The 16,430-nt window shown below is 34.3% G+C and overlaps 1 non-coding gene across 1 annotated transcript; it reads right to left on the bottom strand.

Annotated features, from left to right (window-relative positions):
- Positions 1–791: 791 nt before the first annotated feature.
- LOC118623128 lies at positions 792–982 on the bottom strand. The gene has a single exon (XR_004958225.1). It is a non-coding gene; the product is annotated as a U2 spliceosomal RNA (small nuclear RNA).
- Positions 983–16,430: the final 15,448 nt, after the last annotated feature.

The following is a 16,430-nucleotide window of genomic DNA, read 5'->3' as shown; positions in this document are numbered from 1 at the left end:
TATTTGTTTCTGCCAGTGACCTGCAGGAAGTAACCATTCAGTATCACAACACTTTCAAGTACTGAGCTGATTGGAAGATGAGTTGACATCTTAGTGACAGTTTATTCTTTCTTGTTCAGATTTATGCCTAAATTGCTGTCCTTTGGTAGCTCAAACTTCATTAAGAAAGTTCATCAAGGACCTTATAAAGGGTCCTTTGATTCAGCTCTATAGTCCTAAGGGTGCTAGTCTGTTATATTGACCCTTATCCACTCTCTCTTCAATTTTCGGAGTAATGGAGCTCCACTTTCATTGCTTACTTCTCTGGGCCTCTGTCTTTCTGCTAATTAGTTCTTACTAATTATTTACCTTGTGATTTTTTTACCTTACATTTGAGAATTTAGAAATATTCTTCTAGCGGAATAGTTGATCCAATTTAAGTAGTTCACCACTATTGAAAAGCACAGTTCTTAATAGTGAATTTATTTCAATTGTTTCATAGCAAATTTATATAATTGTTTTAATTTCTTATTTTTTCTTTAAACAAGCTTATTTAGTCTTTATATTTATTAAATCCCTTTCAAGAGTACGGAAAGGTCTCTGGCCGGTCAGGGTCATGTGGGAGGCAAGCGACAGGTCTCTCTCACATGGATATTTCTCTTTTGTCTCCTTCTCTCCCTCTTTTCTTCCCTCCCTTCTATGCTGTCTAAAAATCAATTTAAAAAAATATATCCTTGGGTGAGGATTAACAACAACAAAAAAGTAGGGAAAGGAATCATCTCCATTTTGCACATAAAATCTTTTTTTTTTTTTTTATCTGCAGCATTGCCGGAGGCACTGCAATACCGAGTTGATGAGTGGAGTGGATGGAGCAAGCTCCTATTCCATCTCCCTGCTCCAAAAATACATTTAATATATTGTCCTCGGATAGAAGACGTATCAGATATTAAATTTATAAGAACAGATACTACACTTGACCTTAGCCAAAAGGCTGGGAAGCCATTACACATGAAATCTTTAAGGCATAGAATCTGAGGCATAAAGATTATTAACAACTGTATATCTCACTAAGATGGACAACTGGGGATAGAGTTTGATTACTGAACTTCTTTCTAATTTTACTAATGCTCAGGACTCGTCAATGTTGTAAACTTTAAACAACACTAGTTAATTAGACTTTAGATTTCTCCATGTTTATTAATATATAGCAAGTGAAACATTACAACTGAAGTTGAAAATATGGCAGCTAATCACAGAATTGTTTCTGTTCTTACTAACTTGCTAACAATTGTATAGGTTCTTCATTTTAATACATCCACCTTGGCATATTTTCATTTTGTTTTTGCATTTTAATAAGTATTTGTACAAATTAAGAATCAGAACAAACATCCAATACCTTTTTATAATATAATTATAGTCAGCAACCTTTATCATTTCTTTCTAGAAACTTTCTTTGATAACCAGCAACTTAAAAATCTCTCTATATATTTTTTAAATAAGAAGAAAGCAGAGTATTATGTTTTCTAGAAGATCCAAGGATGTATTTAAGGAACAGCTCCTGATCTCAAATACGCTTCCAAACTAGTAGAGAACACATGTATATGTTATAAAATGAAGATACTGAACTGGAAGTGAGGGTGATAATGAGCAAAAAGTGAGAACAGTGCTGATTGTGGAGTGAATAGGAATCTATGTCATCTCAAAAACTGGTAATACCCATTAGAGTGACTGTTTCTCTTAATTCCATGTAAGTAGCTTCAACAAAGATACAGGATCTTGGCTTCAAGTACAGTGGGAGAACTGGTATATACTATTAAGATTTCTCCTTTTTATTCTACCCACCAAATGGTTGACCTTAAGAGTAATATAACTTCCCTAGGCACATGTCTTGCTTAGGTGAAAAGTTCTTGTCATAGAGTAAATTCTCAACAAACTTTTGTTGAAATGGGTAGGATTCAGTTGCAGATCTTATTATTTTAAAAAACATAAAGGACCTATATCCTTTCTAGCATTGTTCTATTGAAACTGAAATTCTTTAATATATATCTTTTTCTTTTTCTTTTTTGCACACTAGTGATTTTTCATAAGAAACAGTTGCAACTAAAGTTTTATAAGGAACAGTTGGATTTCTGGTTACAGAAAAGTATGATAATTTCCATGTAGAACATAAAACTATGAAATCATCTGCATATCCATTTATCTGTGGCAATGCATTTCACTTGGGTATATGTGACAGAGAATGATATTTTAATACTGTAGAGCTTAAGATTTATTTTGAAAGAGTAAGAAAAGGCATTTCACAATCATATAACCTACCCATTGGATCCTGTCTTCACGCGTTATAGCTTACATTCTCAGGACCATAGACTGGGTGGTACTCATATCTACAGACAGTATTATACAGATGCATCTGATAAAATCAGGAGAGGAAAAATTTTTTTTAAATTACATAGTGACTAAACCTAGTCTATGGAATTTACAACTTCTTTATATACACTGATTTGGTAAAATAACATAAAAATCTGTAATAATGTGATCAATAGAGGAATTATTATACATGATTTTAGCCATCAGGAGAGAACTGGATATATGAAAACAGAACAATGCTTTAGTTCTCCATGAGGGTCATCCATCTTCAACATCATTGCAAAATACTGGTAATGTGATTAGTGGTGATATAAGTTTACAAGAGTTTTTAATGTCGTATTAAATTTGACAAAATTTGTCTGGCTGGTGTGGCTCAGTGGTTGAGCGTTGACCCATGCACCAAAAGGTCACCGGTTCAATTCCCGGTCAGGGCACATGCCCAGGTTGTGGGCCCGTTCCTCAGTAGGGTGTGTGCTGGAGGCAGCTAATCAATGTTCTCTCTCATCTATGTTTCTATGTCTCTCTTCTTTTCCATTCCTCTCTCTCTATAAACCAATAAAGAAAGAATATTAAATTTAGCAAAATTCTATAATAAAACTAGTTCAGTCCTAGCCAGTTTTTCTCAATGGTTAGAGCATTGGCCCTCAGACTGAAGAGTGACAGGTTTGATTCCCAGACAAGGGCACATACCTCGATTGCAGGTTCAATCCTGGCCCTGTGATGTGTCTTTCTCACATTTCTCTCTCTCTCTCTCTCTCTCTCTCTCTCTCTCTCTCTCTCTCTCTCTCTCTCTTGTTCTCTCTCTCTCTTTGTCTCTCCCCCTCCTTCTACTCTATCTTAAAAAAAAAAAAAATCAGTGGAAAAATATCCTCAGGTGAGGATTAAAAAACAAAACAAAAAACTAGTCCAGAAAATATTATAAGAGAAATGAGAAGTCATTTTATCATTTGTTTATCTTACTCTCTGACCTGTCCTCCCTTTCCTTAAAGGAAATATGACAGGGTTGTTAAGATGATATAAAAATGACAAGGAGTGATCCAACAAGAGGGAAAATAGAATACTTACTATTTATGTAGTGTGAAGGAAGCAAGAAGAATTGCTACTTTTTGATCCACGTCCATAAAGGAAGGTAATCACTACTTCTCTGTGTTGTGCGATTATAGAAATGTCAGTACAATTTTAAGATTTTATGTAGCCCAGGGGTGTTTTAGCTTAAATTGGATTTAGCAAGAATAGAAAAGATTTAAAGATAAGCCAGGAAACAGTCATTTAGTGTGGTAATCAAGCAGAATTCTTCTAAAACGAGAAGTAGTATGAGTACTACAAAAAATACTTATGACATTTCCAGTTTAGTGACTAACCAATAATTCACAAAAGGAACCTACTAAAATTAGATATTTTCCAAATTTTATGGAGGTTTTTCTGAATAATCTGATAGATGGTATCTTTTACTGTTCATGCTACATTTTAGATTCCCAAGGCAGTAATTTAGGGATTTTTATGGGAAGGAGAAAGCAATTAGGGACATCTGTATTGCTCTGGGCATGACCCAGACATTTTTTACTTGTTCCCTCCCTTTTAATGAGAGTCATAATATTAACCCTGACTGTCTAGGTAAGAACTTTGTCAAGAACAATAATAAAATTACAAAGTATCATTTTGCAATTAAAACTTAATATCACTGTGAACATTACTTCTCTTTATGCAACATGCTGAGAATTTGGAAACTGGACTTATTGGCTTATAATAACCTTATCATTGCTTTCAGTGTAGAATTCTTTAATCAGGGTCCATGAATTTTGAGGAGATCCACAGATTGATGGACTTCAGGAACAGGAGCACAATTTTATGAAGTTCATGGCTTTTTCAAATTCTCAAAGGAATTTGCTTTCCCCAAAGCTAGCACTCAATTGGGAGCATGATCCTTATATTACTACATAACATTTTGAAAGAAAGGAGTGTGAAAAAAAGACATATCCTAGAATGATATATTTTAAACTATCATATAAAATACTTTGTATAGTTTTTAGAACACTTAAATGCATATTATTTAAGCACAGCAAACAGGAAGAAACAGTTCTAGGTAACTAAAATGTACTGATTGCCTACTATAATTCAGGCATTATTTATGTCATGTCCACCATAAACATTTATTAATTTTTGTAGAACAAATTTTATACTTATACATAGCTAAACATAATGACTGCTTGAGATAAAATGGTTTACTTGCCCTGGCTGGTTTGCTCAGTGGTTAGAACATCAGCCGGCGAACCAGAGAGTCCTGGGTTCAGTCCCCGCGAAGGGCACGTACCTCGGTTGCAGTTTGTCCCTGGCTCTGGTTGGAGTTGTGTGGGTGGCAACCACTCAATGTGTCTCTCTCACATTGATGTTTCTCTCTCTCTCTTCCTTCCTCTCTCACTCCCGCTCTGTCTGAAGATAAATGCAAAAAAAATGCCCCCAGGTGAGGATAAAAAAAAAATGGTTTTCTTTTTTCCAATTTAACTTTATTGTTGAGAATATTACAGATCTCCCCATTTTCCCCAAATATCAACATTAATTATACTTTAATCAAAATCACTGGATTTGGCAAAAGTTAATCATATGTGGTCCACAACCTCTGTTCTATATTATAATCTCCCTAGGAGTTTTTAAAGCACTCCAGAACATGGGCCCCTCCCCAGACCAATTAATCAAGAACTCTAGCCCTGGCTGATTTGGCTCGATGGTTGGACCATCGGCCTGTGGACCAGAGAGTCCTGGGTTCGGTTCCCACTAGGGGCACATACCAAAAAAAAAAAAAAGAAAAGAATTCTAGAGGAAGGCCTGGGGATTGGTAATTCAAAAAATCTCTTTAGGTGATTCCATTGTGCAGAGAGTTTTGAGAAACATTGTACAACACCTAATTATATCATTCAAGCAGTAAGTGCATTCAAGAACAATTTTACTTAACTTTATTCTGACAAACTCACATTTCATTTATTTATTATTCATTAGATATACCTTAATAGAATACCTGCTGACAGATAAGTACTTTGTAAGGTGTTCACAGTGATGAATGTTTGGGTTTTATTCTTAAGTACTTGATAGACCTAAAGGTAAAATGATTATTCTATTTGGGCTTGAAATATTATTCATAGAAAGTTACACAAGTAGTTATAGAGAAAAGCAATTTTTAAAAATTCTTTGTGGTTTTGATATATTTGGGTTTTTGAAATAGTCTTCAGACACTTACAAACATTTTTTTCATTGTCATTTCATCAAATTGTCAAAAATTTAGCAGTTTTGTAATACTTCCTACGCAGAACACTGAACTCAAGCAGAGTAAAACACTTTACCTTGCTAATTTTTTTTTTTACCTCTAATGCATTTTAAAATCTTATTTGAGCACTCAGTAGAGTCCAGAAATCCTTCTATATTTCCCTATAAACTATGTTTTAAAATGCTTTTACAGGTTAGAATTAATAAATGAGTTCAGCCATGTTGCAAGGTCAAAATGAATATGCAAAAATTGATTATATTCTATACACTAGCTATAATCAATATGAAATAAAATTAAGAAAACAGTTCAATTTAAAATAGCAGTAAAACTGTCTGGTTGGTGTGGCTCAGTGGATTGAAGGTCTTCCTGTGGACTGAGAGGTACCAGTTTGATTCCCAGACAGGGCACATGCCTGGGGTGTGGGCTTGATCCCTAGTAGGGGGCATGCAGGAATCAGCCAATTTATGTTTCTATCACATAGATGTTTCTACCTCTTTCTCCCTTCCTCTCTAAAAAATTAATAAAAACATATTTAAAAATAAAATAAGGTAAAATAGTGATAGAACTTATGCTCTGAACACTACAAAAAAAATCTTGAAATTAAAGAGATTCAAATAAATGAAAAGACATCACCTGTTTATGGATCAGAACACTTAATGTTGCTATAATGCCAATACTCCCCAAACTAATCTCTAGATTCAACACAATCCCTATCAAATCCCAGCTTACTTCTTTGTAGAATTTGATAAACTTATCCTAAAATGTGTATAGAAATATGAGGGAACAAGAATGGCCAAATAATCTTGAAAACAAAGAACAAAATTGGACTCATCTTTTAATTTCAAAACACACTGTAAAAGACAATTTACTAGGATAAGAATAATCTTTTTAACAAATGGTACTGAAACAATTTTATGTCCATATGCAGATAATGAAGTTTAATCTCTTCCTCTCACCGTATATGAAAATTTCCTTGAAGCAGATTATAGTCCAAAATGTAAGAGCTAAAATTATAAACTCTTAGAAGACAATATAGGAATAAAATTGTAACCTTGGATTATGTAAAGCCTTCTTAGATATGACCTCCCAATCACAGGTCATTAAAGAAAAGAGATAAAATTTGGACTTGATCCAAATTAAGAACTTTTTATTTCAAAAGACACCATCAAGAAAACAAAACACAACAGGATGGGAGAAAATATTTGCATATCGTGTATCTGATAAATAACTTGTACCACAATATATAAAGAACACCTACAATTCAGCAACAAAAAGACAAACAACCCAATTTAGAAATGAGTAAAGGACTTGAATAAACATTTTGTAAAGAAGATATACAATTGGTTAATAAGCATATAAAAAGATGTTCAACATCACTAGTCATTAGGGATATACAAATCAAAATCACAATGAGTTATTAAAAAAAACAAACAAACAGAAAATAACAGGTATCAGTGAGGATGTGGAGAAATTAGATCACTCATACATTGCTGGTGAGAATGTAAAATGGTGCAACAGTTGTAAAAAATATATATATCTGGCAATTTTTCAAAAATTTAAACACAGCCTCTTCAAGATAGAGTCCCAAGAGAAATGAAAACTTATGTTCATACAAAAACTTGTATGTAAATGTTTATAGCAGTGTTATTTATAACAGACAAAATTATAGAAACATCCTGGTAGGTGTGGCTCAGTGGTTGAGTGTCAACCTATGCACCAAGAGGTTGCCAGTTCGATTTCCAATCAGGGCACATGCCCAGGTTGTGGGCCCAGTCCCTTGTAGCGGGCATGCAGGAGGCAGCCAGTTGATGTTCTCTCTCATTGATGTTTCTATCTCTCTCTCTGTCTCCCTTCATCTCTCTCTGAAAATCAATAAAGAAAAAAATTCTTTTAATATATAGAAACATCCAAATACCCATCACTTGAGAAAAGACAAATAAAATGTGGTATACTTATATGTGAAATTTAATTCAGCAATAAAAAGCAACAAAGAATTGATATATTCTATAACAATTGAAAATATGATAAGTCAAAGATGCCAGTCATAAACACCACATACTATATTATTATGGCATGGAGACAGAAAGAAAGTAGATTAGCATTTGCCTAAGACTAAAGTTGGGAGGAAGTGGGATGGGCTTGGGTTTCTTTGTACGGTGTTGAAACGTTCTAAAATTGATTGTGATAATGGTTACAAAGTTATGGTAAGTAGCAAAATACAATTATACACCTAAAATACTTGAATTATGTGGTATGCAAATAATGTTTCAGTAATGCCACAGAAAACATTTCTTTGTAGGAATATTACATGTCATCTCTTCTCACAACGTCACCTCTATAGTTTTCATTTTTGTATTCAGCTTGACCACTCATTTCTGGAAAAAAGGCAGCATTCTAGAGGTAAGAATGCATTCCTTATTTTCTAGCCTTAACTGTATCCTCAATATTGTCTTCTCGGAGTTCTTTTTTGGTGTTTTCTTCCCCCTATCCTCTCCATATTGGAGTATTCTTGGTTCAGTCCATGGAACACTTTATATACCGAATTCCTAGGTAATCACAACCAGTTTCTTGGTATCTAATACTATCAAGCATATCGCTAACTTAGTGCTCATTCTAAACTTCAGGGCTCTGTAGCCCAACTGCCAACTTAACATCTAAAACTTCAGTTTCAACGCTCAACTCTTAATTCCACACACCTCGGAAACATTTTTCTTCCTGCTTGCTCTTTCCTGTCTTAGCAAATGTGAACTTTATTCTTCCATTTTGCTATTCACCATGTGTGTAATAAAAACTATAATCTTAGCATGACCTGTATGCCTGTCCCTTGCTTGTCGGGCTACAGATGCCCTTTTAATCTAATGCTATTCTCTTCCCTCTTCCCCTCACATTCATTATTTCCTCAGTGGATCTGAGCTCGGCAGCCGTAGAGCCCTAAGGGCTTAGGGCCATTACAATTTTTACTCCTTATAAATGGAACACTTAAATCATCTTCTCATTACCAGCTCTTTATTTTAACTTATGTTTCATCACAGCACATTTACTTCCTTGGTATCTCTTTTTATTTCCAGTCCATCTTTTGTTTTTAACGTGTTTTAATGTCCTCATACCATACTTCATTTTCTCATACTTGTTATCTATCCCAGGACAGTTTTCTTCATTATCTTGTTTGTTTTTCTTTAAAATATTTCTGTCTCTTTTTCCTAAAACATATGGATGAACGAAAGAAATAATTAGCAAACATATTACACACCAAAGGGGGAAAACAAAGTGATGAAGGGGATGGTACTAGACAATGAGTCACACAAACACCTTGGGGTTAACATTAAGATCATTTCTTAACCTCAGTGTCATTTTCCTTAAAACTTAACATAGAGACTATCAGAAAAGAAAGAAGGGAAAAGCACTGGTAAATGTTAGTCAACAAGGAGTGATGAAGACATTAGTAGTAAATCAAAAGCACGATGTCGGAGAAGTCAGGAGAGTGTTTTCAAAAAGAGAGTGTGGTCAGCAAGTGTCAGGTCCTGTTAAGATGTCACATGGGACAGGGAATGAAGAGGATTCCCTGGGTAATGTAAGGGGCAAAAAGAACACAATTGAGCATGTTTATTTTCTTGGGGTTTTTCTTTATGAAAGCATGTAGAAATATGGTAGGATGTTGGCTGTGAGGGAGTAGTGCTCTAATTCATTTGTTGCTGGAAGAGCAGTCATCACTTTGGGTCAGAGAAGCAGCTGCCCAGGTTTGTCGGTGGGATAAACCTTCCTCTCTTGAGCTCAGTGATAAGCAGTATGGAATATATAACATCTTTCTACTGAACTTCTAGGTAGTTTCCATCTACTTCATTGGTTTTTCTGTGATACAGATTTCTTTTTTTTTTTCTTTTTTTCCTTAGTTCAGTCCTATCTGCCTTCTATTTATTAACTAAGCATCCCATTTTGAGTATTAGACTGTCTTGTACATTTAGGGTATTAGGTTGTCTTATACATTTAGTTTTTGGAATTCTGTATTTTGATCATTTTCTATATATGTTTAGATACTTTAGTAGGAAAGCTACATATAGGATTATTTTCAGAAGCCATTTAATTCAGAAGGTTATAAAGACTCTTTTGAGGTAGCTTGCATTTTCTATTCCTAAAGTTCTTCCTGTTTCAGTTAGATCATAAAAAATTGTGCATGTATGTGCCAAGCATAATATTACATATTTTTCTTTTAAAATAATACTTTTATTTTTAATATTTTGAAATATATTGATTTCAAATCAATATATTGATTTGAATCTCTTGATTTCAAAGATATCAATTTGATAACATTTTCTATGGCTTTGGCAAAGTATTTTGGAAATAGATTGGTTTATAGTATGTAATCTACTGTAGAGTAAATTACTGTAATGAGACCATGATATTTAGGGTTTCAGGAATAATCCTTTTTTGATCTTATATAGAAAGTTATTCATCCAGGTAATATGTATTGCTCTGGAGAAGAATTCCAATTTATGTAGACATGCTGTAAACCAAATAGCTTCATGGAGCCCTTTCACTCAGTCACATTGAGTAAACTATCTCACCTCCTCTTTTCCCAGTTAGAAAATGGAAGTGCATAGCAGAATTGTAAACATATAGCAACATATGTGTTCCCAAGAGAACTTCTAGCTGATATATATAATTTTCAAAAAAATAATCTTAGAACTAATTAATGAATTCAGTAGAGTTGCAGGACCCAATCAACATATAAAAACATATTTCCACACATATACCATATGCATGGATTGGAAGAATTAACATCATAAAAATGTCTATACTGCCCAAAGTAATGTATAGATTTAATGCAATTCCTATTAAAATACCAATGGCATATTTCATAGACCAAGAACGAATATTCCAAACATTTATATGGGACCAAAAAAGATCCCAAATAGCCTCAGTAATATTGAGAAAGAACAACAAAATTGGAGAGATCAAAATACTGGATACCAAACTATACTACAAAGCCATTGTAATCAAAACAGCCTGATACTGGCATAACAACAGGCATATAGATCAAAGAAACAGAACAGAGAGCCCAGAAATCAATCCAAGCCTTTATGGACAATTAGTATTTAACAAAGGAGTCATGAGCATACAATAGAGTGAAAACAATCTCTTCAATAAATGGTGTTGTAAAAATTAGGTACATGCAAAAAAATGAAACTAGAATACAGCTTACACCATACAAAGAATAAACTCAAAATGGATAAAAGACTTAACTGTAAGTTATGAATCCATAAAAATCCTACAAGAAAATATAGGCAATCAAACCTCAGACATCTTGAGTAGCAATATTTTTTACCGATGTATCTTTTAGGGCAAGGAAAAAGTAAATAAATGGGACTACCTGAAACTAAAACTTCTGCACAGCAAAGGAAACCATCAACAAAATGAAAAGGGAACCTACTATATGGGAGAGCATATTTGCCAGTGACACATCTAATAAGGGGTTAATTTCTAAAATCTATGAAAAATTTATATAACTCAACACCAGGAAGACACACAATCCAATTAAAAATGGTCTAAGTACTTGAATAGACACTTCTCTAAAGAAGACAAACAGATGGCCAATAGACATATGAAAAAAAAAAAAAATGCTCAACATCACTAATCATAAGAGAGATGCAAATTAAAACTACAATGAGGTTATCACCTCACAACTGCCAGAATGGCTATCACCAATAAATCAACAAACAAGTGCTTCAAGGATGCAGAGAAAGGGGAACCCTTTTGTACTGTTGGTGGAAATTCAGACTGGTGTAGCCACTGTGGAAACAAAATAAATTTTTCTCAAAATATAAAAAGTGGAACTCCTTTTTGACCCAGCTATTCCACTTCTAGGAATGTATCCTAAGAATCCCAAAACATCAATCAGAAAGAATACATGCACCTCTATATTCATAGCAGTATTATTTACAGTAGTCAAGATCTGGAAGCAGCCAAAGTGCCCATCAGTAGATGAGTGGATAAAAACGCTGTGGTACATTTACATAATGGAATACTATGTAGCTATAACAAAGAAGGAACTCTTACCCTTTGCAACAGCATGGAGGGACCTGGAGAATATTAGGTTAAGTGGAATAAGCCAGTCAGAGAAAGACAAATACCATATGGTCTCACTAATAAGTGGAATCTAATGAATAAAATAAAGTAACAAACAAAATAGAAAAAAAGCACATTTACATAGACAACAATGAAGTATCTGAAAAATAAATAAAAAACAATGCCATTTACAATAGCATTAAAATCAATAAAATACTTATGAATAAATTTAACCAAAGAGATTAAATATCTGCACACTGAAAATTATAAGACATCAATGAAAGAAATTGAACGTAGAATTAAAATGAAAGATAATGTTATACTATGAAGAATGATAAGTAAAACATTATGGGACTGGTGTGTAAAAAGACACATGGACTGATAGAACAGAATTGAGAGCTTAGAAATAAATCCTCACATATTCAGTCAGCTATTATTTGGCAAGGGAGCCAAGAATACTCAATGGAGGAAAGGATAGTCTTTTCAATAAATGGTAGTGTGATAACTGGACATTCACATACAAAATAAGTAAACTGAACTGTTACTTTATGCTACTCACAACAATGACCTTGAAATGGATTATATATGTAAATGTAAGATGTGAAATTATAAAACTCCTAGAAAAAACATTGGGAACATTTTCCTTGACACTAGTCTTGGCAACGATATTTTGGATATGACACCAAAATCTCAACAAACAAAAGCCAAAATAAAAATTGGGATGGCATCAAGCTACCACCTATTTCAACTACCACCTACTTCAACTACCATCTGTACACTGATTAGTTCCATATATGTATTTCTAGCCCTATCTTTTAGATTGCATACTGATCCAAGTTTTGACATATCCTATATGTACTTCAAACATATTAAAAAATAAACTAATTGTCTTTCCCACCAACTTTCAAGCTCCTGTATTTCTTCTCTTTTGAGGTATATTATCATCCAACTACTTCTGCACAGCAAAGGAAACCACCAACAAAATGTAAAAGCACAATGAGATATCTCCTCACATGTCTTGGAATGGCTACTAGAAAAAAAGATAAGCGATAAATGTCAGTGAAGATGTGGTAAAAAAATAAATCATTTTTCAATGTTGGGAGAAATGTAAATCAGTACAGCCACTATGGAAAACAGTATGGAGGTTCTTCAGAAAATTAAAAATAAAACTACTATATGATCCAGCAATCCCACTCCTGGTATAGATCCAAAGGAAATGAAATCACTATCTTGAAAAGATAATTCACATCACCATATTTGTTGCAGCATTATTCAAAATAGCCCAAACATAAGTGTCTATCAATGGATATATATATCTGCACAGCAAATATATATATTTTAGTCATTAAAAAATGGAAATCTTTCTTTGCTTCAACATGTATGGGACTTGAGGGCATTATGTTAAGTAAAATATGTCAGAGAAAGTCAAATACTGTATTATATCATTTATATGTGGAATTTTAAACAGCTCAACTCTATATGGAAATAGACTGTAGAATGGTGGTGTGTGCAGAATTTTAAAGAGGTGGGGTACAGACTGACAAGCCTCAGAGGAGGGGGGGTTGGGGGGGAAGAGATAAACCACAGAACTTATATGTATGTATGCATAACCAATGGACATAGACAACAAAGCTGGGGATGGGGTGGGGGTGGGGATGGGGAGGAGAGTATCAATGGAGGGGGAAAAAAAGAAACATCTGTAACAAAAACAAATTAATAAATAATAATAATAAAGTTTAAAAAAAGCCCAACTCATAGAGCAGAATGTAGAAAGTCTGGGAGATAAGAGAAATGGGAGATGTAGGTCAAAGTGTATAGACTCCCTGTTATCAGGTAAGTTCTGGGTGTCTGATATACAGTATGGTAACTATAATTAGCAGTACTGTATAATATACTCTAATGTTGCTGAGTAGATCTCAAAAGTTCTCACCATACACACACACACACACACACACACACACACACACATACACAGGATAATTATGTGAGATGAGAGATTTGTTAACTATTCTTGCTGTGGTAATCATTTCACAATATATATACATATCAAATCATCAGGTTGTGCACCTTAAACTTACCCAATGTTGCAAGTCAATTATATTTTGATAAAGCTGGAAAAAAACCAGTATGTGTTTGTTCTCAGAGTAACTTGCATTTTCAAAAGCAATTTAAAGGGTGAAGAAATAAGCTTCAAGTTCATTAAGTCATAGTACCAAGTAGGAAGAAATAAAACTATAAGGCCAATTTTAGAAATTATTACAAAAATAAAGCCATCAAAAAGTAAAACGTTGAAAATTATTCAAAGAGATAGAAGAGAGACTATTACAAGTGGTCAAGATTACTGACAGGTATAAGTACCTGCTGTAAGATCTTAAGATATAAGTACTGGGAATTCATATTTCAAATATGCTTGCACTTTGTCTCTTACAGATAAACCCAAATATAAACAGGTAAAAATATGTTTCAGAGAATAAATATTCTAATCATTGAAATATTATAAAAAAGCCCAATTATTTTACTGTGGGCAAAATATGGGTTCATAACACACTGAAGAGGCTTCTCAATAGAGCTGAATACTTTCTTGCTTTGAATACATGTTATTTATTACCTCTTTGAAATTTTTTATTTTTTTTTAGGAAAATATGTCTAAACTTTTATATTAAAAATGTCAGATAAACACTTGCCTAAAATTGTATGTATTATTTAAAACTTCAACTTCCTACCTCTCTTTCTAAGTCCAGTAGCAGGTTCTTTTATTAAAAGCTAAAAAGTAGCCCAGCTGGTGTGGCTCAGTGGTTGAGCATTGACCCATGCACCAAGAGGTCACCGGTTAAATTCCTGGTCAGGGCACATGCCCAGTTTGTGGGCCTGATCCCCAGTGGGGGGCATGCAGGAGGTGGCCAGTTGATGTTCTCGCTCATTGATGTTTCTATCTCCCTTTCCCTCTCCCCTCCTCTGTCTAAAACCAATTAAGAACAAAAAAATAAATAAATAAAAATAGTAATAAAATAAAAGCTAAAAAGTAAGTGACCAGTTGGAGGTGAGGGTGACTGACATTAAAATAATTAAAAACCAGATTTCTAAAGTGATATTATTAAATATTAAGCATCTTTATTAGAATAGTTAATAAAAAGACACTAGTTCTATTTCCTGTAAAATTAGGAAAATGATTTATTTTTGATGAATTAAAAAGCAAGCAGGAGCAATATTTTATTCTAGATCTCATGTCATTTATTTAATCTATGGCAATTATAAAATTATCAGAGACACATTCGAGTGATCTTTTGTAAAACATAGTAATGCTCATGAAAAGACAGAAACTAAAGTGATTATAGATAGTGCACACTATATGCTGTTTAAGAGATAGGTAAAGAAATGCACAATTACTATTTTTATTTTATTTTATTTATTTATTTTTTATCCTCACCCGAGGACATTTTTCCATTTTTTTTTGTTCAGATATAGTGGGAGGGAGAGAGAGAGGGAGAGAGAAAAATTAATGTGAAAGGGACACATCGAGTGGCTGCCTCCCGCACGACCCAACCAGGGTCGGGGACAAACTGCAACCAAGGTACGTGCCCTTATGAAAACTGAACCCAATCTCTCTGGACCGCAGGCCAATGCTCTAACCACTGAACAAGTGGCCAGGGCAATTACTTTTTTAAAAAATATTTTTTCTTTATTGATTTTAGAGAGAGAGGAAGGGAGAGGGAGAGATAGAAACATCAGTGAGAGAGAACATCAATTGGCCATCTCCTGCATGCCCCCCACTGGGGATCAGGCCCACAACCTGGGCATGTGCCCTGACGGGAATCAAACCGGTGACCTCTTGGTGCATGGGTGGATGCTCAACCAGTGAGCCACACCAGCCAGGCCACAATGTTCTAAATCCAACTGCAAAGAAAGTGACAGACTCTTGCAGAAGTGAGAACAATCCCAGCATATGTCAAGAGACACCACTGGGGCCCATTTCTGTCAGAGAGGCATCAGATTCTCCATAAATGTTAGTCCTGTCTCTATTCTGACTCAGATGGAGGCCAGATCTCCCAACTGGTCACCTGTCACTGCCCAAACAGCTAATTTCATGTTCCGAGGGTGTGTGCATGTTCATGTATTTTCTATATAACTTTCTCTTTTAATCCAGACTGAAGACCTACTGAGAAAAATTATGTTAGAGAATCACATCAGACTTTCCCAGAACACAGGCTACCTTCTGTGTTGCTGTAACACGGAACAAGCATAGATTTCCTCCAAAATACAAAACAGAAAGCACATCCCTACAAAAATATGCTGTGTTAAAATGCACGTGGCAACCATGTCTCTGGGGAGTCAGAGACACTGCCTTCCTTCAACACAGTTTTAAACTTACAAACAGGATGCACTGTGAGTTCTGCACTCCGTGGGAGTGAAGAGGACACTGTGCTTATAAATAGAACATCTAGGGAGCAGTCCTAGAAATGGTTTGCATATTTCTATTTAATTTTATTTTATTTTAATAGGCACTTTTATAGTACTTATTTTGTGTCAGGCACTTTTTTTTTTTTTTTTTTTTTTTGTAGTCATGCACTGTTTCATCCTGAGAACAAATTTGGAAACAAGTTTGTATTTTCACTCTGTTTTACAGATGAAGTATATAGAGTAATTTTTAAAAGTGATTAAGGTGGTCATGATTATGCACCCACTGCTACAGAAAGTGTACTTGAATAAGGTGCCTTGATGCTTTGAAATCCATTACCAGGTTTGTGCAAAGGCTGCACCTCAC

Source organism: Molossus molossus, unplaced genomic scaffold, assembly GCF_014108415.1.
Source record: "Molossus molossus isolate mMolMol1 unplaced genomic scaffold, mMolMol1.p scaffold_m16_p_9, whole genome shotgun sequence".
NCBI classification, from domain to species: domain Eukaryota; kingdom Metazoa; phylum Chordata; class Mammalia; order Chiroptera; family Molossidae; genus Molossus; species Molossus molossus.
This window is presented reverse-complemented; position numbering and strand designations above follow the sequence as displayed.